Source organism: Balaenoptera acutorostrata, chromosome 10 (genome assembly GCF_949987535.1).
Source record: "Balaenoptera acutorostrata chromosome 10, mBalAcu1.1, whole genome shotgun sequence".
NCBI lineage: Eukaryota > Metazoa > Chordata > Mammalia > Artiodactyla > Balaenopteridae > Balaenoptera > Balaenoptera acutorostrata.
In genome coordinates this window covers 56,790,499-56,816,633 of record NC_080073.1, presented here as the reverse complement: position 1 = coordinate 56,816,633, position 26,135 = coordinate 56,790,499, and the positions used below count along the sequence as shown (strand labels likewise).

The 26,135-nt window shown below is 36.6% G+C and overlaps 1 protein-coding gene across 3 annotated transcripts in view; it reads left to right on the top strand.

Annotated features, from left to right (window-relative positions):
• The window catches only part of CMC1 (C-X9-C motif containing 1), a 74,386-nt gene that overhangs the window by 21,746 nt on the left and 26,505 nt on the right, over positions 1-26,135 (top strand). The window lies entirely within an intron of this gene.

Genomic DNA, 26,135 nt, shown 5'->3' with positions numbered 1-26,135 from the left:
CTGGTGATTCTGATAGGGAAAGAAGAAACATCAAATGTAATGTGTGCCTGTTTTTCCTCTATCAACATATTCATATAGGAATATAGTCTAAGATGATTTTCTTTGGCGTCGTTGTCTATTACTGAATTGTTAATGGAATCTCAGTAGTACTTACAAGTCTTTTTAAAAATTTTTCTATATTTTACATTTCTGAGCAGAAGATATTTATGTAAATGCATGCACTAGGCACCCACATATGCATGTATTCTTTGAAAAATGTTTTTTAATATAAAATATGCCTGTATTCTATAAATCTAGAGATATATTGATTAATATGTAATATTATAGTGAAAAATATAAACGAAGGCATAGAAGATGAAAAATGAGGCCATAAATGATGGGTAATTAGAAAAGCAGATAGCAGTATTATTGTAGAAATGTCTTTTAATAAAAATCTTCCTCTTGGAATGCCCATGGCAAAGAAACAGTGGTAATACTGTGCTGACGTGGACTGTTTTCCCGGCATCCCTTGTAGCCTTCGTTGAGGGACCACAGTAATGCTTAGTGGGGCTGATGGGCTGCAGTCACCTGCAAGTTTCTCTGCGGGAAGCCAGGCTGTGTCACCTGTAGTTTGGGGACTGTGTCAGTAACATTTGGGTGCTAGGCACATTTCTGTCCCTTAGATGCTATCTCCTTAGAGAATGATCTCTGGGACTGATGGACAAAGGCAATAAAAGAATAGTTCCTCAGAATTGACATTGTGTGATGGTCATTTCTTTTTCTTAAATGATTTATTATGAGCTATTCCCATTTTAAATCCACCTATAAAATTAGGTTTGAATTAAATACATCTGTAAATAAATTTATTAACAAGTTATCAGTAATTTATTAGTATCATTTGATGGTCTTGCTTTCATTATGAATTAGTTGTATAATCAGAGCACCTTCCTTTCCCCCACCCCCAGATGTCAGGAGAAGTTACTCCATTGGCACCTGCAGGGAGGGTTCAGTGCACACCTGGCGTCAGCGGGTGTCATGCTGATGGTCTCAAGAGGTAACCCTCCACCTGCCTCATAGGACTTTAAAAAAATATCCTGATTCAGGTGAGGGAGGATAAAACTTAAAAATGGATAATAAAATTATAGGGTTTTGTAACACGTTATTCTGATATCTAGAGTGAAAGAAAGCTAGATAATTCAATTACAGACTTACATGATTCAGATGAAAATGTGAAATGGTCGAGTTTGGGTTTCAGAACTACCTTTGCTTTGCTCTTAGACAATGAAACTTTGTTTTTGGTCTTTGAAATGAAAGAAATAGAGTATAACTTTAAAATATTTGTGTTACACACCTATTACTTTGTAATGGTACAGAAAAGAAAATGTTTAGTTTTTGCTTCTTTATAAAAACTTAAGTTACTTAGGATGTTGACTTATTTTTTTTTTTTTACCATACTTAAAATCTTCTGAAGACCGAAAGCATCTTAAAATTTGAGATCCATTTGAGTTATTTCAATGCATTTGTCCCTACTAGAACACGTTATAACAAATGATCTTTGAGTATTTGAATTTTTATAGATAATCATATATTGATTTTTTGTCAGCCCATATGGTCCAAAACAGTGTTTTAGAATCTAAAATTGATTATTTTATAAAAGAATGATCTTCCTGTTTAACCATGTGAATTAGGAGAGAACATAAACTGGCATTGCTCAAGTGGGAGCAGAACAGCTACATTTAAACTGAACAGTAAGACAGAATTTAGAATCAGAACACTTCCATTGTGGTTTATTTACTATTTATAGCCTTCATTTTATTAAATAATTATAGGATTTTACATAAAAGCATTATGCATCCTAATTGTACAGTTCTTGAGTAAAGATACAGGAATTCTAATAAGTGATCTGATTGTCTGCTAAATGCCTGAAACATGATTATGTAGGAAAGCTTTTCCGTTTGATTTTTTTTTTTTTTTTTTCATGTCATTTCAACCTGGCTGATCATAAGAATTGGGTCAGGCTGCCAGCAACTTAGGTTTGTGAAGGGAATGGAACAGCTTTTCCAGTGACAAAGAGAAATGAAATCACTTTCAATGAAAAAAAAAGATGCCTCATTATAGTCACCAACAGCAGTTATTGACAGCTACACTTCCTATTAACAAGGAGCATTTAACTAAGAGTTTGGCTGTTGGATCTTTGGACTTGATCTAATTTGCTAGCATTAATTAGTTTCTTTTGAGCACAGACACTTGGTGCTCACAGCTATAGATTTGGAGGGCTAATTAGGATAGAAAATTGAACAGAATGGGGTAAGGCATTAACCTTCAACCATTACCAGCTGGGACACTGATAAAGACCACAGCATCCAAATGCTCCCTATTGATGTGAAGAGTACCCTAATGAATATCAATTTCAGCCAGGTTGCTATATTCTTACTAGTTCTCTCTTCATTATAAGTTTTAACCAGCTTCCCTGATCCCTTCATTATCTATATGTACACTATTGGGTTTTACTCTACACTGATTTAGTCTGCATTGCACATTTCACCTTATGTTTAAACACACTTAAAATTTGTCTTAAGTAGTGGATAATGTTTAGAATGTTTCATTGTTATATCCCCTGATACTTCTGAAATTTAACTTTTATCTATAATTACATGATTCTGATTCTACAGTTAATTTTTATGAAGTCATGGTAACTTTGCCATTTCCATGTAATGAAAATTATAACCTGAAACAAGAAAATCTCAGCTTTTGGGTGACAGTTAAGCAGTGTTTGTATTAAACTGGTGTCAACTTTAGAATCTTTGTCTTTATAAAATAGATTTTTTTTTTTTTTTTTTTTTTTTTAAATTTTTTTTTATAGCTACTTTATTTATTTATTTTTGGCTGTGTTGGGTCTTCGGTTCGTGCGAGGGCTTTCTCTGGTTACGGCAAGTGGGGGCCACTCTTCATCGCGGTGCGGGGACCGCTCTTCATTGCGGTGCGCGGGCCTTTCACTATCGCGGCCCCTCCCGTTGCGGGGCACAGGCTCCAGACGCGCAGGCTCAGCAGTTGTGGCTCACGGGCCCAGCTGCTCCGTGGCATGTGGGATCTTCCCAGACCAGGGCGCGAACCCGTGTCCCCTGCATTAGCAGGCAGATTCTCAACCACTGCGCCACCAGGGAAGCCCTAAAATAGATTTTTTTTGTTTCCTTTTGAAGAGAAAAAGAATGCTCATCACTTTTTCCTTTATAACTTAGTTTTGATTTGATGAGTAAAGATGGCGTGACTTGGGGATCATATACAGAATTGAGACTCTGGATCTCACTACTACGTAAACTTTCACAAGATTATAAACTCTGTTGGTAAAGCATACATCAAAAGAAAGGCAATCGAACAATGGATTTAAATAGAAAACTTCATAATGTTCTTCCTTTGCCAGTGGTATTAGTGGCAGTGAGTAGAGCCACTAAAATCAACGATCAAAGTAACACAATGAATGCTGAATACACTGGGAATGGAACGGAAGAAAAATTCTAGAATGGCCAGTCTCTGCCTTTCTCCCCTCAGTCCCCCTACTTCCCAAAAGCCAAAACAGAAGTCCCCTTCCATCAAGTGTGATGGTGGAATCATTGCTGTTTCTTGAATCAGGGACTTACCAATGTGTGGTGTTTTAGGAGGATGGTTTGATGACCTCTGGAGGCTACTTCCCACTCTGTGACTTTTCCCATGCATTTGATTCTTCACTAATTTAATGATTTATATTTTCTGTGTTAGGAATATTTTTAAAAATATTGTTTGTCATACATAATGGTAAAGTATGCATTCTAGTGCTATAAGTTTTTTTTTTTTTCTGGAAATAGAGCCTTCATAAGAAAAAGAGTCACTGAATTGCTGTGTTTTATAAAAATTCATTGGATTTCTTTGCTTTTTTGAAATGCATAATTGGCATTTGATATAACATCTCTATGCTGAGTAAAGAAGTTTGCCTTAAAAATAGGAAGAACCCTTTTTTCTTTTTGTTACGACAGATCAAGACCAGAAAAGTACTTTGACATCAGGGGTGGCCTGGAACTTTCTTTAACCTGGGTATATTCTCCAACTCACTCCTTTCATCCCTTGGGCCTTCTTTTATCATATTTCAATGTTTCTTTTGTATCAGTGTTTTCTGTGGCAGTCTTTTTGATCTACTGGCCAATAGGTAGGATTGGTTCTAAAGGAATTGTATAAAGTATAAGGAAGCATGGATTGTTTATTTGACACATCACAGAACTGTCGTTAAATAACACAGAAGCTTGATAAAATGCCTGCCGTCTTTATCAGTCAAACACAACTGAAATATGTTATATTTTGCTAAGTTCCAAAGATGGATGAATTAACAAAAAAAGAAATTCAAATTAAGAATGCTTAGGATATTCTTTAGGATATTTGCAGGCAGAGAACTATCAAGACATCATTAAAACAAATTGGAGGGCTGCAGACTGTAAATGGTCAAAGTAATCAATCTTCTATCCAACTCTGTTACTTGAACCTGCCCAAAACTTTTCATTTGTTGTTTGAATTGTACATGTATTATCATATGTATTTTTGCCATTTAACCGGTTCACCAATGTTAAGTCACGCTGAAGTAGAGATTCAACACATCTTTAGACTGGTTTGGATATGTTAGGAGGATAATATATAAAATCACAAAATATGAGTATCTTTTATGTGTAAGAGTATGTTATATATTCTAAGAAATTTAAAGAGATTTAAGGCACAAGTCCTCTTCTTTGGACCTACACTGGACTGTGTCAGGGTCCCCAAGACCACCCCTGAGTTTGGTGATTTCCTACAAAGACTCATAGTACTAAGCATATAGTCAGACTGATGGCTAAGATTTATTAGAGCAAAACCAGCAAAGGGAAAAGGCACATGGGACGAAGTCCAGAGGAAACCAGGTGCAAGCTTCCTAGAGTTCTCTCCTGGTAGAGTCACTCAGCATGAGCTTAATTCCACCATGGCTGAATTGTGACAACGCGTGAAATGTTGTCTCCGGGGGAACTCATTAGAGACTCGGTCCTCAGACTTTTAACTGGGAGTCGGTCACGTGGCAGCCTCTGCATAGTATATACCAAAATTCCAGACTCCCAGAAGGAAAGCAGGTGTTGAACATAAACCACGTGGTTTACCCAGACAGTTTAGGCACAGTGAGCAGCTCTCATCAATTAGGGAATGGTGGGAACGCTCCCCAAATCCAGGTTCTGACGCCAGCTAAGGGCCAGCCTTGTAATAAGCAGGCCTTTCTAAGGAGAGCGGTGTCAGGCCTGCCATGGTAACTCGTTTCTGCACATGGACACAGTAAAAGTTATTATGTATTTAATAACTTTATAATACTTAGTTAAATAATTATGTGTTCAATCAAAGTTATTATGTATGTCTGTTGGGCCTGATGTCATGCCAGTGGCATCATGAATAATAGACCTCTGTCAGTCACAAGTACAGATGAATGATTTTTAAAACAACTGAGCAAAGTATATGATATGGTCATTGCTCGTTGACTTAGTAGTTCTTAGTTACATTTATTAATTCACACTTCTGTTGTAGGACTTAATGATTGTCTTGACTTATTGGTCTTGTTTCTGAATAATGGCAATTTTGTAATAAAATTATCTGTAATTGGACATTAGTACTCCTCTTGAATAAAATGGCTAGTTCTTCTTTCACAAAGAAAGGTGCAGTATGTTTTAGTTTTAGAAGTTAAGTTAAATTTTTTTTTTGAATTTTATTTTATTTATTTTTTTATACAACAGGTTCTTATTAGTTATCCATTTTATACATATTAGTGTATATATGTCAATCCCAATTTCCCAGTTCATCACCCACCCACCCCCCACTTTCAGCTAAATCTTTAATTGACTAAATTAGCAGGGAATATTGTCAGAGCAGATGAATCTAGTGTTTTTAACAACTGATTTGTGCAACTCATCTCTGAAGGTATAAGAGTGAAAAGTCTACATTTGAACACAAAACCAAAAAATTACATGGCTTGAAACTTAGAAATATTGTTAAAATGAGTAAATATTATTAATGAAAATGTGAGTTATAACTTCTATCAGTATTAACAAGTTTGTATTATTTTCCTAGTTTCCTGGCTATTCAACTTCCAATTATTTTGCTGTAATAGACTTAAATCTTTTCATCTTATGAGCAATTAATCCAAAACTAAGTATCATCTTTAAACAGTACCATGCCCTTGTATATAAAATCTGAGTACGAGATCACACTTCATTTAAGCTATCTGATGATCCTTGAGTTGTGATTGGGATTCTAATCATAGCCTGTGACTGGTAAACTTCTTGCAAATACACAGAAATAGTTATATTTTTACTAAATACATTCTTATAGAAATCTTGTATGTCTGTGGAGAATAAAGGGGAAGTTTGGTTTGTACAGAACCCTGGAATGCACTAGATTGGTAGGTTTAGAACTATTTAAAAAATAATCAGTTCTTTTTGGGATGGGGCTAGAATTTGTTTCAAACTGTAATGTCTAAAACAGATAAAAGCAGTATTTTTTGTTGTATTATTACAAGTTACTGATTTTGTTACATTTACAGAGTCAGTACATGAAAACAATTATTATTTTCAGGAAGCAAATTTGAAATCAGATGTTATAACAGTTGTTGCCTAGTATGTATCTCCCAGTTAATTTTTGTGGTTCAGTTTTTTGAGGGATGCAAAATATAGAGTAAATCCTAAATCACATAAGGAAGCAGCTCTAAATAGTAATGATTTCTTATGATTTACTCAGATTTTCAGAGTATTGTTCAATTAAATAGATATAATAGAAATTTTGTTCTGAGGCCCATAAGCAAGTTTTTCTGGCATCATATTTTATTATATTGGCTGTCTCCAACGTGTTAGCATTTGATAATACTATTTGCATATGTTTTAGTGTTGGTCAATTATTACATGACTAAAAATATATTTTTACAAAGCCAAAACGGAATTTTCAGATTCTCTTAGGCACTTGAATGGACCCTTAGGGTTATATGGAACGTGGTCATTGAAAACCATTTACTGAGTATTTCCCACTTAGTAGTCACCATTATATGAACAGTAAATAAAACAGACAAAGATATTTGCCATGAAAGCCCTTAGATTTCAGTGAAGGAGGGAGGTAAATATTGTTAAGTTATTATAAGTAAATATAAGTGACCTGGAGAATAATAAAGTTGGGTAAGGCAGTGGGGAGGGTGCTGGTGTTAGAAGGGGCTGCAGTTTTTAGTAGGTGGTCAGCATGGGTCTCACTAAGATGGTGACATTTGAACAGAATTCTTGTAGGAGGTGAAGGAGTGAGGTGCAGTATCTCTGGGAGGAATGATGTGAACAGGAGTAGCACATGCAAAGTTGCTGAGGCACTAGATGCGGCTGGCATGTTTGAGGAGCAACAGAAAGGTCCCTGTGGTTAGGGTGGGATGAGTGAGGAGGAGAGCGGGAAGTGAGCGTTCAGGAGGGTGACAGTGGATAGAATCAGGGTCTTGTGGGCACTGAGGAGCCAAATGAAAGGTAGTGATGGCTTAGAGCAGTGGAAGGAGACGGGGTCTGATCTGCGATGTGCTAGCATCACTTGCCGCTGCGTTAAGTGTAGATGGGATGGGGCAAGGGCAGACCAGGGATGCCAGTTTAGGGATGTGACTGTGATGGTCCAGCTGATAGAGGGTGGTGAAGTGGAGGGGTGGTAACGGTGGAGATGGGTGAGAATGAGCGCACCCAGGGTGTATTTTGAAGACAGAGTTAAGAGAGAAAAAGACGACTCCCTGTTACTTGTCCTGAGCAAGTAATGGATGGAGTTGTGGTTAACAGAGATGGGGAAGCCTGTGTGTGGAGAAATTTTATTATTTTATTTTAGTTTTTGGCGATCGATAGATCAGGAGTCTGGTTCTGGACATGAACTTTGAGGTGTCTGGTAGATGTCTAAGTTTGAAGCCACTGTATTGGATGGTAGTAAAAATTCATCACTCTTTTCAAGGGAAACAAAGGAGGCAAATGTTTATCCAATTGTGGTGGTTCTGGTATTTTTCTAATATTTTTGTGTAAGTGTCAGTTCTCTTGGTGTGCGTTTGATACACGTCAATTTGGACAGTGATAAAGACTGACATTTTTGTTCCTTGGTTTTAAGGTTCCACCTGGACTACTTTCATTCCAGAATTAAATCATGATTACACTGATTTGTTAATTCATCAAACTGTCCTTCAGTACTGCTGGCTGCAGTATCTGGTGCTGGGTACCTGGTCTCACACCACAGTGAAGAGGCTAAATTAGCCATTTGTATAAAGTGACGAGTGGGCAAAGGCAGCAAATACCGTTTCTCTGTGCTGACTCTGATGAGTTGGAAGTGGCTGCCCAGCACACTGGTGCTGTGTCAGACATGAGTGGTGGATTTGGTAGGTGATGATATGCTTTGTCTAGTACTTGTCCTTTTGGCCTATGTGCTAGTTTATTTGTAGTTAACTGCTTTTTAGTTACGGATCTTGTTTGCTATGTATTATTTATCCCTGCCTTCACCTAGATTGAAAAGTTACTTTCTTCCAATAGGTTAAGCAGTTTTTATTATTCACTTCATTTTCTGAGAACACCTCTAATGCTGTTTTCTGTAACACTCTTTTTGGGGGCTGTAGCCCTAACATATATATACACTGTAGACCATTCACTCATTAAAAATGTGGTCATACTCACATAGCATAATAATTTGAGGTACATGTTGAACTTAATGTTTATTTTTATAATTTATAAAACGACAATGAGGTATCACCTCACACCGGTCAGAATGGCCATTATCAAAAAATCTACAAACAGTAAATGCTGGAGAGGGTGTGGAGAAAAGGAACCCTCTTGCACTGTTGGTGGGAATGTAAATTGATACAGCTACTATGGAGAACAGTATGGAGGTTCCTAAAAAAACCTAAAAATAGAATTACCATATGACCCAGCAATCCCACTACTGGTTACATACCGGGAGAAAACCATAATTCAGAAAGACACATGCACCCCAACGTTCATTGCAGCACTATTTATGATAGCCAGGTCATGGAAGCAACCTAAATGCCCATCGACAGATGAATGGATAAAGATGTGGTACATATATACAATGGAATATTACTCAGCCATAAAAAGGAATGAAATTGGGTCATTTGTAGAGATGTGGATGGACCTAGAGACTGTCATACAGAGTGAAGTAAGTCAGAGAGGGAAAAACAAATATCGTATATTAACGCATACATGTGGAATCTAGAAAAATGGTACAGATGAACCTGTTTGCGAGGCAGAAGTAGAGAACAAACGTATGGACACCAAGCGGGGAAGGTGGGGGCGGGATGAATTGGGAGATTGGGATTGACATATATACACTAATATGTATAAAATAGATAACTAATAAGAACCTGCTGTATAACACAGGGAACTCTACTCAATGCTCAGTGGTGACCTAAATGGGAAGGAAATCTGAAACAGAGGGGATATATGTCTACATATAGCTGATTCACTTCGCTGTACAGTAGAAACTAACACAACATTGTGAAACGACTATACCCCAATTAAAAAAAAAACAATACTTTTTGATGTTTAGTTTTTAGTGAAATTGAAAGTCTTCTTGATTTTTATTACCTTGTTAATCTTATGAAAAATACACTCAAAATATTATGTGGTAATTACTAGTTGATTTTATGAAGGATCATTAACAAATCTGGACACGTTCATAATGCTGAGTTTAAACAAGCATGATATAAAATTGTATACCTAGTATTATCCTAATTATAACAAAATGATAGATTCATATAGGGAAAAAAATACATTCAAAATTTAATAATAATACCTGGAAATGTGGGAAGGAAAAAGGTGGATCATAGGTTATTTCTTTTCCTACGTGTAGTTTTTTTTCATATTCTCCAAAATGAAAACATTACTTTCTTGAAATAAGCTTTTTATATGTCCTGTATGTGCAAATTATAAGTACATAGCTTGATGAATTATGACAGAGTAAACGTATCTGTGTAACCACTATTGAGGTCAAGAAACAGAAATGACCAGAAGCCAGCCTTCTTTGTGTTCCCTCCCAAACACTGTCCTTTTCCTCCTCCCATAAGGAGGAAAACTACAAACTGCATAGATTAGTTTGCCTGTTTTTTAATTTAAATGGAGTCATATGGTATGTGCTCTTGTGTCTGACTTCTTTTACTCAACTTTGTGAGAATCATCCGTGTTCTTGCATGTAGTAACAGTTCCTTCATTTTCATTGTCACGTAGTGCCATGATAGAAATGTGCTATTCATCCATTCTGCTGTGATGGATATTTAGGTCATTTCCGGTTTTATACAAATAATGTCCCTATAACCATTCTTGTTCATGGTCTTTGGTACCTGTGTGCATGCATTTCTGTTGTTTATGTACTTAATAATGGGATTTCTGGGTCATATGATGTGTATAATTTCAGCTTCAGCAGATAATGTTAAGCGAACTTCCAAATGACTGGAAGCACATATACCCAACTTTTAAAAACAACCATAAAGGGATGTGGGAGGAAGAGTGTGGATTATGGGTGATTTTTTTAAATTTTTATAGATTGCTCTCTATAATGAACATATATTTCTTTAAAAAATAAACCTATGAAGAATCATGTTATATTTTATAATACAACAAAACTATAAATATAGAAAAGGTAAATGTTTCTGTGTGTTACATTCTATAAACATAATAGAAAGAAAGATCACAAACTAGGAAAATAGTTCTAACATATGTGACAAAGATTTGATATCCTTAGTATATAAATATTTACTATCTGTAAGGAATCAGTGAATATCCAGTTTAAAAAATGAGCAAAGGACACAAAGTTTCTTCCTGATAAATTACATATACATTTCTGATAAATTACATATTATTAAGTATATTATTAAACATGCTCTCACTTTCAGTGGGTTAATTGCAAACCACACCCAGTATTACTATATGTAACCTGTAAACTTGATATGATTTAAAAATTCGTAATGGAGACTTGCTGCTCCTGGCCTGGCCTACTAGCTCTTATCACACACATCCTTCTGTAGAAAACAATATATTAAAGACAACTACCTGAAGGCATTGGAGGGTAAACAAAAGCAGATGGAAATCAGAGGGCAGTCAAACATTGAAGGAAAGGAGTAGGACTGGGTGACTCTCTGCCCTGTAGGGCGGCTGAGACTCTGACCAAAACAAAAACAAAAACAAGTTGGTCTTGATGGTTTGAAGAACCAAGCACAGGGTTTGGTGTAACTGCAGGCCCTAGCAGTTTATTTATACATTTTTATACATGGAGGGAAGGGGAAGAGCATAAATCCCAACAAGGATCAAGCCAGAGAAGAGGAGCATCAAATTCTGTGCATAAACCCTGGCTCAGTCCTAAAGTACATATGGGGCACATGACAGGTAGCTTAGTTAAGGCTAAAAGAACTGAACCAAAAATTGAGCTGCTACCCACTATATATTATTGCCAGGGAGACAGGTTTCTGCATTTGAGTTCAGCAAAGAAAATTGCTTAAGTGAAAAAGGAAAAAAAATTCTTGAGAAACAACAGAATCCAGACTTTTTACATGGTATCATTCACAATATTCATGATCAATGCCAAATTATTCAGTGTACACAGAAACAGGAAAATATGACCCATTCTTAAAAAAAAATCATCAGAGGCTAACTTCAAGATTACTAAGATGTTGGAATTAGCAGGCAAGGATTTTATCTCAGACATTGTAATTGTTTAAGAATGTAAAGGAAAATATGATTGCAATGAATAAAAAGACAAGAACTCTTAAGAGAACCTGAAACAATAAAAAAGACCCAAATCAAAATTCTAGAACTGAAATATACAATATCTGGTGTAAAAACTTTAGAATAAAAATGGCAGAAGGAGTCATGAATCTAGAGATAGATCAATAGAAATAGTCAATCTAAAGAACAGAGAAAAAAAGATTCAAAATGAACAGAATTTCAGGGACCTGTAGGAAAATATAAAGATAGTAACCTTTACGTAATTGGAATTGCATACCTACCAGAATGGCTACCATGAAAACACTGATAGCATTCACTAAACATACACCTGCCCGCTGACCCAGCAACTCTACCCAGAAGAAATGAAACTTATGTTTCATTTCTGTACAATTAATACTTATAGTAGCTTATTCAAATAGCCAAAAATTGAAAATAACCCAGGTATCTTTCCAAAGGAGAAGGGGTAGACTGTGGTATACTCATGCAGTGGATACTAGTCAGCAGTAAAATGGAATAAACTAGTGTTATAGTGTTAATAACAGAGATGAATCTCAAAACTGTCTCTCTGGGTGGAATGTAAATATGAAAGAAATAGAGTACATACTTGTAAAAAATATTATATTTTAGAATAGGCAACATTTACATGGTGCTCTAGAATAGGCTTCACTAATCCAAACGACGGTGGCACTGTTGGGGTGCTAGTGGGACAGGTACTGATTGGAAAGGGACTTTAAAGGAACTTTCTGGAATGATTTTAATGTTCTGTATTTTGTTGATTTGTGTTGCACAGCTGTATGCTTTTGTTGAGTGCTGTATTTAAGATTTGTTTATTTCACTGTATATAAATGTCATCTAATAAGAAAAAGTAAATATAGAACTCTAATCGTGTGCATAATAAAGTATTTGTGGGTAAGAAAACATATATGATGTATAATGTTGATGAGGCTTTGGAGAAGCAGATATTTACACTGCTGGCTTGGAATATAGATGAGCATGATGTCAGGAAAGGGGTTTGTGAGTATTTTAAATAATTAACAAAAATTCATAAATGTGGCTACTGCTTCACCTAGCAACTCTATTGGTAGGAATGTGTCTTAAGGAAATTATCAGAGATGTGACATAGCATTGTATATAATATAAAATATTGTCAAAAACTTAGATGTCAGCAGAGTCTGATTGGTTTTAAAAATTATGGTACTAGAAATGATATACACAAATTTGTGACAATAATGATGCATTATTGATATGAGAGACTAGCATAATATATCATTTTCATCCAGGGTTGATGGTCTACAGTGGTCAAATCCTTCCCTCTGCCTGTCTCTCTTTTATTGGAGTACAGCCATGGCCATTTACCTAGGTGTTGCCTGTGGCTGCTCTCATGCTGCTGTAGTAGATGTGAGTAGTTGCAACAGAGACAACATAGCTCACAAAGCCTAAAATATTCACCATATGCCTCTTTACTGAAAAAATTTCCTGATCCCTAGTTTAATTAAATTAAGTTTTTAAAAAATACAGAACAGCTTACCAAAATTAACTAATTCCATAATTAGTTAATTTTGAAACCAAGTCAGTTGAAACCAAGTCAGTCTGCATCCTTAGGGAGTTTAAGTATGGTAGGGGGGATAGTTACGAAATAAATGTTTAAACCAAAATTATGACTAATAGTATGGAGAGAGAGAGAGCTATGAAGAAATGTTAACAGAAGTTGTTTCTGAGTGTTGGGTATATTGGTGATTTAAAATATCAAATGTAACAAATATCCATACTTTTGGATATACTACTGTGAAAAATCTGAACTGTTTGTTTTTCTCTTATTTTGGCCTCAGCAGACCATATTGTTGAATGTATTAAGGAACTCTTTGTTAGTACCCCGTGATTTTCAGAGTGGACCTATTTGTCCAGTGCCTCAGTGATAAAGGCTTCATGCGATTTCTTCTGTTTATCTTTTTCTTCCACATCTTCCCTGGTCAGATCTATTCAGATGATAAAATTCAACTCATCACATTCTTACAGTGGAACCTCTGCTCTGCCCTGCTGACTGAAGTGCATTTGGTCTTCATCTCTCACATAGGCCAGATCAGTGGTCCTCAACCCCTGCTGTACATCAGAATTATCTGGGAATCTTTTTTAAAATACCAGTGCACAGGTTTCTCTCTTCAAAGAAAGGTGTTAGTTTTTGTTTTGTTTTGTTTTGTTTTTAAAAGCTCCCAAGGTGATTTCAATGTGCAGCCAAGGTTGAGAAACAGGGATTAGCCAAAGGCACAGACTTGCCCCTTAAAGCAGCGTATAGTAAGTAATGAGCCATATGGGTTTTACTCCGTTCTCAGGTCATTTTGAATATATTAAAATTACCTACTTCACTGCCCGGGGTACTCTTTTTCGTATTAACAATATATGTTTTGGTTGTTCTGTTGTTGTAGCTATTCTTAGTTTTTGTGTGTATGTTTTCTGTTTCCTGAATTTTTATTTCCCTTACTTCCATCATGGAGGTTGAGCCCCAAATTATGTAGGCCATCGTTCAAATTCTTTTCCAGAGCGCCAAAGATTCTTAGCAAACTCGTCTTAGGAAGTGATAAACCCAAGTATACTTTTGCAGTCTTCAACCCCTATCCCCTTTTATCCTGTAAATTACATGGCTACCCCCTTTCCCTCTTTCCTGTTAAGAAAATCGCTAACCTCATGGCACACAAACTTCACCCTCTGTAATGGTCTCTCTGTGTTTCATCAGCACAGTCTTTGGTTTGTCAAATTTCAAATCTAGATTCTAATCTACGTGAGCAGAGATTTGATTTGTGGTTGTCTCAGATCCCTGAATTCACAGGATATCATGTGAGTAATTAGTTTACAACTTCAGTTAAGACAGTTATTGTGACTTGGAGATGCGGTCCTTAACCAACTTGTGCCTGTCCTCTGCCCTCCCCACTGTGGTGGTCCTGGCCCTGAGCACAGCAGGTGAGGAGCCCCCAGTGATGCCCTGCTGGAAGGCAGGCCTTGTGTGACGACACATTTACACTCAAAAACTCTACAGGAGGAGCTTCAAGATGGCGGAAGAGTAAGACGTGGAGATCACCTTCCTTCCCACAGTTACATCAAAAATACATCTACATGTGGAACACCTCCTACAGAACACCTGCTGAACGCTGGCAGAAGACCTCAGACCTCCCAAAAGGGAACAAACTCCCCATGTACCTGGGTAGGGCAAAAGAAAAAAGAAATAACAGAGACAAAAGAATAGGGACAGGACCTGCACCAGTAGGAGGGAGCCATGAAGGAGGAAAGGTTTCCACACACTAGGAAGACCCTCTGCGGGCGGAGACTGCGGGTGGCGGAGGGGAAGCTTCGGAGCCATGGAGGAGAGCGCAGCAACAGGGGTGTGGAGGGCAAAGCGGAGAGGTTCCCGCACAGAGGATCAGTGCCGCCCAGCACTCACCAGCCCGAGAGGCTTGTCTGCTCACCCGCTGGGACGGGTGGGGGCTGGGAGCTGAGGCTTCGGCTTCGGTCGGATTGCAGGAAGAGGACTGGGGTTGGCGGTGTGAACACAGCCTGAAGGGGGCTAGTGCGCCACAGCTAGCCCGGAGGCAGTCCGGGAAAAAGTCTGGAACTGCCGAAGAGGCAAGAAACTTCTTCTTGCCTCTTTGTTTCTTGGTGCACGAGGAGAGGAGATTAAGACCACTGCTTAAAGGAGCTCCAGACACCGGCGTGAGCCGTGGCTATCAGCGCAGACCCCAGAGACGGGCATGAGACGCTAAGGCTGCTGCTGCAGCCACCAAGAAGCCTGTGTGCAAGCACAGGTCACTGTCCACACCTCCTCTCCTGGGAGCCTGTGCAGCCCGCCACTGCCAGGGTCCCGTGATCCAGGGACAACTTCCCCAGGAGAACACACGGCGTGCCTCAGGCTGGTGCAACGTCATGCTGACCTCTGCCGCCGCAGTCTCGCCCCACACTCCGTACCCCTCCCTCCCCACAGCCTGAGTGAGCCAGAGCCCCCGAAACAGCTGCTCCTTTCACCCCGTCCTGTCTGAGCAAAGAACAGACGCCCTCAGGCGACCTACATGCAGAGGCGGGTCCAAATCCAAAGCTGAACCCCGGGAGCTGTGCGAACAAAGAAGAGAAAGGGAAATTTCTCCCAGCAGCCTCAGGAGCAACGGATTAAATCTCCACAATCAACTTGATGTACCCTGCATCTGTGGAATACCTGAATAGACAACGAATCATCCCAAATTGAGGAGGTGGACTTAGAGAGCAACGATATATATATATATATATTTTTCCCCCTTTTTCTGTTTTTGTGAGTGTGTATGCGTATGCTTCTCTGTATGATTTTGTCTGTATAACTTTGCTTTTACCATTTGTCCTAGGGTTCTGTCTGTCCTTTTTTTTTTTTCTTTTTTTTTAGTATACTTTTCAGTGCTTGTTATCATTGGTGGATTTGTTATTTTGGTTTGGTTTTTCTCTTCTTTCTTACTTTCTTTTTTATTAATTACTTAAAAAAATTTTTTATATAATTATTTTGTTTTTTATTTTAATAACTTTTTTATTTTATTTTACCTTTTCCTCCCTCCCTCCCTCCCTCCCTTCCTTCTCCCTTTTATTCTAAGCCATGTGGATGACAGGCTCTTGGTGCTCCAGCCAGGCATCAGGGCTGTGCCTCTGAGGTGGGAGAGCCAAGTTCAGGACATTGATCCACCAGAGACCTCCCAGCTCCACGTAATATCAAGTGGCAAAAATCTCCCAGAGATCTCCATCCCAACACCAAAACTCAGCTCCACTCAATGACCAGGAAGCAACAGTGCTGGACACTGTATGCCAAACAACTAGCAAGACAGGAACACATCCCCACCCATTAGCAGAGAGTCTGCCTAAAATCATAATAAGGTCACAGACACCCCAAAACACACCACCAGACATGGACCTGCCCACCAGAAGGACAGGATCCAACCTCATCCACCAGAACACAGACACTACTCCCCTCCACCAGGAAGCCTACACAACCCACTGAACCAACTTTAGCCACTGGGGGCAGACACCAAAAACAACGGGAACTATGAACCTGCAGCCTGCAAAAAGGAGACCCCAAACACAGTAAGTTAAGCAAAATGAGAAGACAGAGAAACACAGCAGAGGAAGGAGCAAGGTAAAAACCCACCAGACCTAACAAATGAAGAGGAAATAGGCAGTCTACCTGAAAAAGAATTCAGAATAATGATAGTAAAGATGATCCAAAATCTTGGAAATAGAATGGAGGAAATACAAGAAACGTTTTAATAAGGACCTAGAAGAACTAAAGAGAAAACAGACAATCATGAACAACACAATAAATGAAATCAAAAATTCTCTAGAAGGAATCAATAGCAGAATAACTGCAGCAGAAGAACAGATAAGTGACCTGGAAGATAAAATAGTGGAAATAACTACTGCAGAGCAGAATAAAGAAAAAAGATTGAAAAGAACTGAGGACAGTCTCAGAGACCTCTGGGAGAATATTAAACACACCAACATTCGAATTATAGGGGTCCCATAAGAAGAAGAGAAAAAGAAAGGGACTGAGAAAATATTTGAAGAGCTTATAGTTGAAAACTTCCCTAATATGGAAAAGGAAATAGTTAATCAAGTCCAGGAAGCACAGAGAGTCCCATACAGGATAAATCCAAGGAGAAACATGCCAAGACACATATTAATCAAACTATCAAAAATTAAATACAAAGAAAAAATAATAAAAGCAGCAAGGGAATCCCCATAAGGTTAACAGCTGATCTTTCAGCAGAAACTCTGCAAGCCAGAAGGGAGTGGCAGGACACATTTAGAGTGATGAAGTACAAAAACCTACAAGCAAGATTACCCAGCAAGGATCTCATTCAGATTTGATGGAGAAGTTAAAACCTTTACAGACCAGCAAAAGCTAAGAGAATTCAGCACCACCAAACCAGCTTTACAACAAATGCTAAAGGAGCTTCTCTAGGCAGCAAACACAAGAGAAGGTAAAGACCTACAATAACAAACCCAAAACAATTAAGAAAATGATAAGAGGAACATATATATCGATAATTAGCTTAAATGTAAATGGATTACATGCTCCAACCAAAAGACATTGACTGGCTGAATGGATGGAAAGACAAGACCCGTATATATGCTGTCTACAAGAGACCCACTTCAGACCTAGGAACACGTACAGACTGAAAGTGAGGGGATGGAAAAAGATATTCCATGCAAATGGAAATCAAAAGAAAGCTGGAGTAGCAATTCTCATATCAGACAAAATAGACTTTAAAACAAAGACTATTACAAGAGACAAGGACACTACATAATGATCAAGGGATCAGTCCAAGAAGAAGATATAACAATTGTAAATATTTATGCACCCAACATAGGAGCACCTCAATACATAAGGCAAATTTTAATAGCCATAAAAGGGGAAATCGACAGTAACACAATCATAGTAGGGGACTTTAACACCCCACTTTCACCAATGGACAGATCATCCAAAATGAAGTTAAATAAGGAAACACAAGCTTTAAATGATACATTAAACAAGATGGACTTGATATTTATAGGACACACCATCCAGAAACAACAGAATACACTATTCTCAAGTGCTCATGGAACATTCTTCAGGATAGATCATATCTTGGGTCACAAATTAAGCTTTGGTAAATTTTAAGAAAATTGAAATCGTATCAAGGATCTTTTCTGACCACAATGCTATGAGACTAGATAACAATTTCAGGAAAAAAATCTGTAAAAAATACAAACACATGGAGGCTAAACAGTACACTACATAATAACCAAGAGATCACTGAAGAAATCAAAGACGAAATCAAAAATACCTAAAAACAAATGACAATGAAAACACGACGACCCAAAACCATGGAATGCAGCAAAAGCAGTTCTAAGAGGGAAGTTTATAGCAATACAGTCCTACCTTACGAAACAAGAAACATCTCAAATAAACAACCTAACGTTACACCTAAAGCAATTAGAGAAAGAAGAACAAAAAAACCCCAAAGTTAGCAGGAGGAGAGAAATCATAAAGATCAGATCAGAAATAAATGAAAAAGAAATGAAGGAAACAGTAGCAAAGATCAGTAAAACTAAAAGTTGGTTCTTTGAGAAGATAAACAAAATTGATAAACCATTAGCCAGACTCATCAAGAAAAAAGGGGAGAAGACTCAAACCAATAGAATTAGAAATGAAAAATGAGAAGTAACAACTGACACTGCAGAAATACAAAGGATCATGAGAGATTACTACAAGCAACTCTACACCAATAAAATGGACAACCTGGAAGAAATGGACAAATTCTTAGAAAAGCACAACCTTCCAAGATTGAACCAGGAAGAAATAGAAAATATGAACAGACCAATTACAAGCACTGAAATTGAAACTGTGATTAAAAATCTTCCAACAAACAAAAGCCCAGGACCAGAGGCTTCCCAGGTGTATTCTATCAAACATTTAGAGAAGAGCTAACACATATACTTCTCAGACTCTTCCAAAATATAGCAGAGGGAGGAACACTCCTAATTTCATTCTACAAGGCCACCATCACCTTAATACCAAAAGCAGACAAAGATGTCAGAAAGAAAACTACAGGCCAATATCACTGATGAACATAGATGCAAAACTCCTCAACAAAATACTAGCAAATAGAATCCAACAACACATTAAAACGATCATACACCACAATCAAGTGGGGTTTATCCCAGGAATGCAAGGATTCTTCAATATATGCAAATCAATCAATGTGATACACCATATTAACAAATTGAAGGAGAAAAACCATATGATCATCTCAATAGATGCAGAGAAAGCTTTCAACAAAATTCAACACCCATTTATGATAAAAACCTTCCAGAAAGTAGGCATAGAGGGGAATTTCCTCACCGTAATAAAGGTCATATATGACAAATCCACAGCCAACATCATCCTCAATGGTGAAAAACTGAAACCATTTCCACTAAAATCAGGAACAAGACAAGGTTGTCCACTCTCACCACTATTATTTAACATAGTTTTGGAAGTTTTAGCCACAGCAATCAGAGAAGAAAAAGAAATAAAAGGAATCCAAATTGGAAAGGAAGAAATAAAGCTGTCACTGTTTGCAGATGACATGATACTATACATAGAGAATCCTAAAACTGCCACCGGAAAACTACTAGAGCTAATCAATGAATTTGGTAAAGTAGCAGGATACGAAATTAATGCACAGAAATCTCTTGCATTCCTATACACTAATGATGAAAAGTCTGAAAGTGAAATTAAGAAAACACTCCCATTTACCATTGCAACAAAAAGAATAAAATACCTAGGTATAAACCTACCTAAGGAGACAAAAGACCTGTATGCAGAAAATTATAAGACACTGATGAGAGAAATTAAAGATGATACAAATAGATGGAGAGATATACCATGTTCTTGGATTGGAAGAATCAACATTGTGAAAATGACTCCACTATCCAAAGCAATCTACAGATTCAATGCAATCCCTATCAAACTACCACTGGCATTTTTCACAGAACTAGAACAAAAAATTTCACAATTTGTATGAAAACACAAAAGACCCTGAATAGCCAAAGCAATCTTGAGAAAGAAAAACGGAGCTGGAGGAATCAGGCTCCCTGCCTTTAGAGTATACTACAAAGCTACAGTAATCCAGACAGTATGGTACTGACACAAAAACAGAAATATAGATCAATGGAACAGGATAGAAAGCCCAGAGATAAACCCACACCCATATGGTCACCTTATCTTTGATAAAGGAGGCAAGAATATACAATGGAGAAAAGACAGCCTCCTCAATAAGTGGTGCTGGGAAAACTGGACAGCTACATGTAAAAGAATGAAAATAGAACACTCCCTAACACCATATACAAAAATAAACTCAAAATGGGTTAAAGACCTAAATGTAAGGCCAGACACTATCAAACTCTTAGAGGAAAACATAGGCAGAGCACTCTGACATAAATCACAGCAAAATCCTTTTGACCCAGCTCCTAGAGAAATGGAAATAAAAACAAAAATAAGCAAATGGGACCTAGTGAAACTTAAAAGCTTTTGCACAGCAAAGGCAACCATAAACAAGATGAAAAGACAACCCTCAGAATGGGAGAAAATATTTGCAAATGAAGCAACTGACAGAGGATTAATCTCCAGAATTTACAAGTAGCTCATGCAGCTCAATATCAAAAAAACAAACAACCCAATACAAAAATGGGCAGAAGATCTAAATAGATATTTCTCCAAAGAATATATACAGATTGCCAACAAACACATGAAATGATGCTCAACATCATTAATCATTAGAGAAATGCAAATCAAAACTACAATGGGATATCACGTCACACCTGTTAGAATGGGCATCATCAAAAAATCTACAAACAAAAGAAAAAAAAATCTACAAACAATAAATGCTGGAGAGGGTGTGGAAATAAGGGAACCCTCTTGCACTGTTGGTGGGAATGTAAATTGATACAACCACTATGGAGAAGAGTATGTAGGTTCCTTAAAAAACTAAAAATAGAACTACCATACGACCCAGCAATCCCACTACTGTGCATATACCCTGAGAAAACCATAATTCAAAGAGAGTCATGTACCACAATGTTCATTGCAGCTCTATTTACAATAGCCAGGACATGGAAGCAACCTAAGTGTCCTGTCCGCAGATGAATAGATAAAGAAGATGTGGCACATATATATAATGGAATATTACTTAGCCATAAAAAGAAATGAAATTGAGTTATTTGTAGTGAGGTGGATGGACCTAGAGTCTGTCATACAGAGTGAAGTAAGTCAGAGAGAGAAAAACAAATACCGTATGCTAACACATATATATGGCATCTAAAAAAAAAAAAAGGTCATGAGGAACCCGCAGGCAAGGCGGGAATAAAGACGCAGACCTACTAGAGAATGGACTTGAGGACACGGGGAGGGGGAAGGGTAAGCTGGGACAAAGTGAGAGAGTGGTAGTGTATATATGGACATATATACACTACCAAATGTAAAATAGATAGCTAGTGGGAAGCAGCCACATAGCACAGGGAGATCAGCTTGGTGCTTTGTGACCAGGTAGAAGGGTTGGATAGAGAGGGTGGGAGGGCGACGAAAGAGGGAGGAGATAGGGGGATATATGTATAACTGATTCACTTTGGTATAAAGCAGAAACTAACACACCATTGTAAAGCAATTATACTCCAGTAAAAATGTTAAAAAAAAAACTGCAAATTGAGTTAAAATTTTGTTCTAGTTAGCGAGTATAAGTGTAAGGTATATATACAAGCATGAGAGTTGGTCCTTTAAAAATCTTATTTGTATTAAAAAACACACATATATGACTTATCAAGTTATTACGTTAGTATTGTAATTCTGTATATCATCCAGGGAAATTCTCAGTTCATTCTGTTAACTCTGGTCATATATGTATATTAGACTCGTATATGCCCAGTTTCTGAGTTTCACTAAAAAGAGGCTGAGTCCAATATACCATTGTTGAGTTGTATAGGTTAGTGTCCTTGGTAGGTAATATTCTTTTCACATTGATACGATGACTCTTTTTTTGCTATGTCAGTGTTTTGAGTGGGCCTATTTGAATATAAACACTTCTGCCTCACAATGCAGAGTCAGTTTAGATGGGCAGCGGGGAAACCTCTTCATGTTTTTGACCTTGAAGGAACGTTGGTTTTCCTATGAGTAGTGGGTTATAGTGGGTAATTTATAGGGTTAATTATTGTTGAGATTGGATTCTTCACCTTTTTCCCTACACATTTTAACGTGCCATTTAATGAATGTAAAGTTATGCAAAGCATTCATATTAAATAGACTTGTTAAGTATGTCTTTCCTATCTGCTACATGGTTCCTACTGAGAGTGTTAATATTCAAATATTCATTTATGATGGGGTTTATTCGGGAATATGTCTAATAAAAATATACCATATTCTTCCTCTTTAAATTATCACTGTTAAAGAATACATTCCATAATGATATTTTTCAGTAGTGGATGGAATATCTCAGTTTTCTTCTATTTCCCTTTCGTGTTAAAGGAAAAGTTCCAAGGTCATGGCATCTGTAAACTGGTTAGGAACTGACGTATACTATGGAGTAAAAATTGAAGCTGAGTTGCCCTCTAGGGGTTCAGTTTTAACACAACACATTTTGAAATAAGTAATGAGATCTTTGGGGGAGGGGTCCGTGTGCTGAATGGGGAGTCTGTTCATTTTCTGTGTCGTGTGACTAGTCAGAGCAAGCTGACTTCGCTAGTGAAAAGGAGAATGTCCCGGTTTTGTAACCTACAGGCAGTTTAATCAAACATCCTTTTTGGGATTTTTTGGTTTGCTTTTAAAGTCAGAGCATGTGTGCCAGACTAATCCAACCATCAACGTATTTTCAAGAATTATTTGGTGATTGATCCACGAATTCTTTTCTGATGCTCCTTTGCCTCCTCAGTGTCACCTCTTAAGCACTTTTAGGTCAGCTGCCTTCCCTCTTCTGCCCAGACCCAGCGCAGACCCCAGTGAAGTGGTTTAATTGTGAATCTTTATTCTCTCAGGATGTGATAATGAGATTTGAGTGGCATCTTTGTGGACTGGGTCTCCAGCCTAAATGGTGCCCAGCTTTACATTGCTTGAGGTCCAGTTCTCTTTGGATTCTGTCTCTGGCACAAAGTGCTCTACGGTGTAATTGTAGAGTTAGGCTCTTTACTGTTTAGAAAGCGGGAGCAATTTTTTTTTCCATTATTGAAAATGTTAACTGAACTTGGACTTGAGTAAATGGTAAATATGGAATTTATTTTGTGTGTAGATATTTAAATGTTTTGTATATTTCAGCACATTTGTATATCAAATATAAAAATTCACATGGTTATTGATATATTTTTAACACGTTAATGTGTATTGTGTGTGTGTGCGTGTATGTTTTAATAATGCTCTTTGATTCCCTTTGAAGGGTGCTATAAAACTTTACTCCTTTAAATATATATTTTTCACCTCTGTAGTTATATTGAGATTTTCCATTCTTTTTCTTATGGTTATGGAAAAACCTTGATTACTAACTGTCAGAACCTATTTTTTATCATTAATTTGTAATTATTTTTAAAGTTCAGGTTTTATCTGTTAATAATTTTAATACCTGAAAACTCATTGGATTTTGATATATATTAAAATATTAAATTGGCTGTGGTGTAGATTTGTGCCGTCCAGTTTAGTAGTTACTAGTCACAGGAGCTACTTCATTTTTCTTAGTGACACTACCCACACTTCACATGCGCACTAACCACATGTGGACTGTGGCTGCCATATTGTATAATCCAGACACTAATCATCATCATCACCACTGCAGAAAGTTTTATGGGACAACAGCGGTATAGATATATGAATCATCTTCTTCAGTGTATTTTTTAAAACATCTTAATACTGGTAGTTACCTGTGTAAAATGAACTGAAATGTATAAACATTATATGCCTTTATATTTTCTTCTCTTTAATCAAAAGAATATTTTGGAAATAACTGTAATTGAAACGGATCACACATGAAATACTTTTACCTTTCTATTTATCTTAAAGATCAGCCTTTATTACAAGCTAAGTGATATCAAATGCTGTAATAAAAATTATATATTTTTGAAATACGTAAATATATCTACTTTATCTCCATCTTGTGGTAGAAATATATGGAAATCCTGTTCTTAAGAATATAGTTAAACTGTATACATCTTTACATTGACTTACCCTGCTCTTTCTCATTACTGTAAATGAATTAAGTGTTTGTTAACAAAGTTTTAGGTCTTATTCAAGGAGCCAGTTAAAAATAATTTTACATTTTATAATTACTATTAAGGGGGAAATCCAGAACTACAGCTGCCATTCGAATATGTTGGAATATTAAAACAAAGAATACAAACATTTTAGTCATGGTTGAGAGAAAAACAAATATGAGAGCTTTAGCTGCTTATGTGCAGATGTAGTTCTTGTTGTTAAAGAGGATTATGGTAAATATGTTTCTGTGATAAATCTATGAAGTTTCATGAAATTGTTTCTTACTGCCACATAGTTTTTTTAAAAATACCTTTGATTTTTAAAGTTTCTAGTTTTTGAATGTACTCAGCGGCTTTGTGGATAATTATCATTGTAAAATTATTTTTGGAAGTAAATTTTAAAATGAGCATTAAAACAATTTGTAAACTATAGCATTCCATATAAATACATAAAATTATCTTTTTAAATCCTAATATGAAATATCAAAGGTTTAAGAACATACTTTTAAATCAGATTTATTTGAATCAGATTTATTTAAAAATTTTTAAATTAAATATTTTAAAAATATTTCTTAAAAAATTTTTTAACAGATTATATTTAACCTAATATTCTTAATTTTTATATTCTTTTAGCTTAAGTGTTTTTTTTTTTAGTTAACTAATATAATTTACAAAGCAACATTAATTTAGAGTTAAGTTTTTATATGGGAAAGTATGAATGCTCTAGGAATTCTGAAAGAAAATTTTAGTTAAATTCCAAGAATTTAAGAAGAATTTTATGCAACAAATAGACGTTTAAGGTAAGTTAGATTTAGATAGCTTTTTTTTTTTCTTTCTTTCTAAACTCCGTTTGTTTATCTTATTAACTATTAGGGACGAAGTAGCCTATAAACGGGTAACATCTAAATAACCTCTTTAGAAGGTATCCGGAATAGGCGTTAAAACATGAAAGCTGAATACAATGCAGCATTTTTTGAGACAGTGACCAGAGATTAGCCTAATTATAAGACTAGCTTAGGACACTGTTTTGGTGCTCCTTGAAAGCCTAGCAAAAAAGTCTAGACCTAATATAATAGAAACCAGGGATTTCCATGTAGCAAAGCTTTTTATTTAGGGAAATTCTGTGATCTTAGAAACTTAGCATTAGATGGAGCTTTTGAGGTTAACTAGTCCCAGTTCAGGAATCTTTCCAACAATATATGAGACTTTCCATTTTCGATAGCTCTGCCCCAGTTCAGACTTTTATTATTTACCTCCTCCTGCATCTGATTGTTAGTTTTTTAGAAAACATCATTCTTTTAATAAAAATTATAAATTCTCAATTTATATAATGTAAGGAATATAGAAAGTATGAAACCCCTTCCACAAAATTACCCTAAATGTCAACATTCACAAATACAGGTATCTCTCTGTGAACATATATGGAAGGAATTACAGAAAATACATGATTTTTAAAAGTTGAATTTAGCAAAACAAAACTAAACTGAAAGATTTGCTGAAGTTCAGATAAAATTTTCTGGATTAAAAAATGTATTACTTCCAAATTTGCGTCAGATATTAAGAAAAGATTATATGAAAACCATTAATAAACTTGTCATTGTGTTTTTTAAATTTCATATTCTAATCATGAACAGTATTGAAAATATT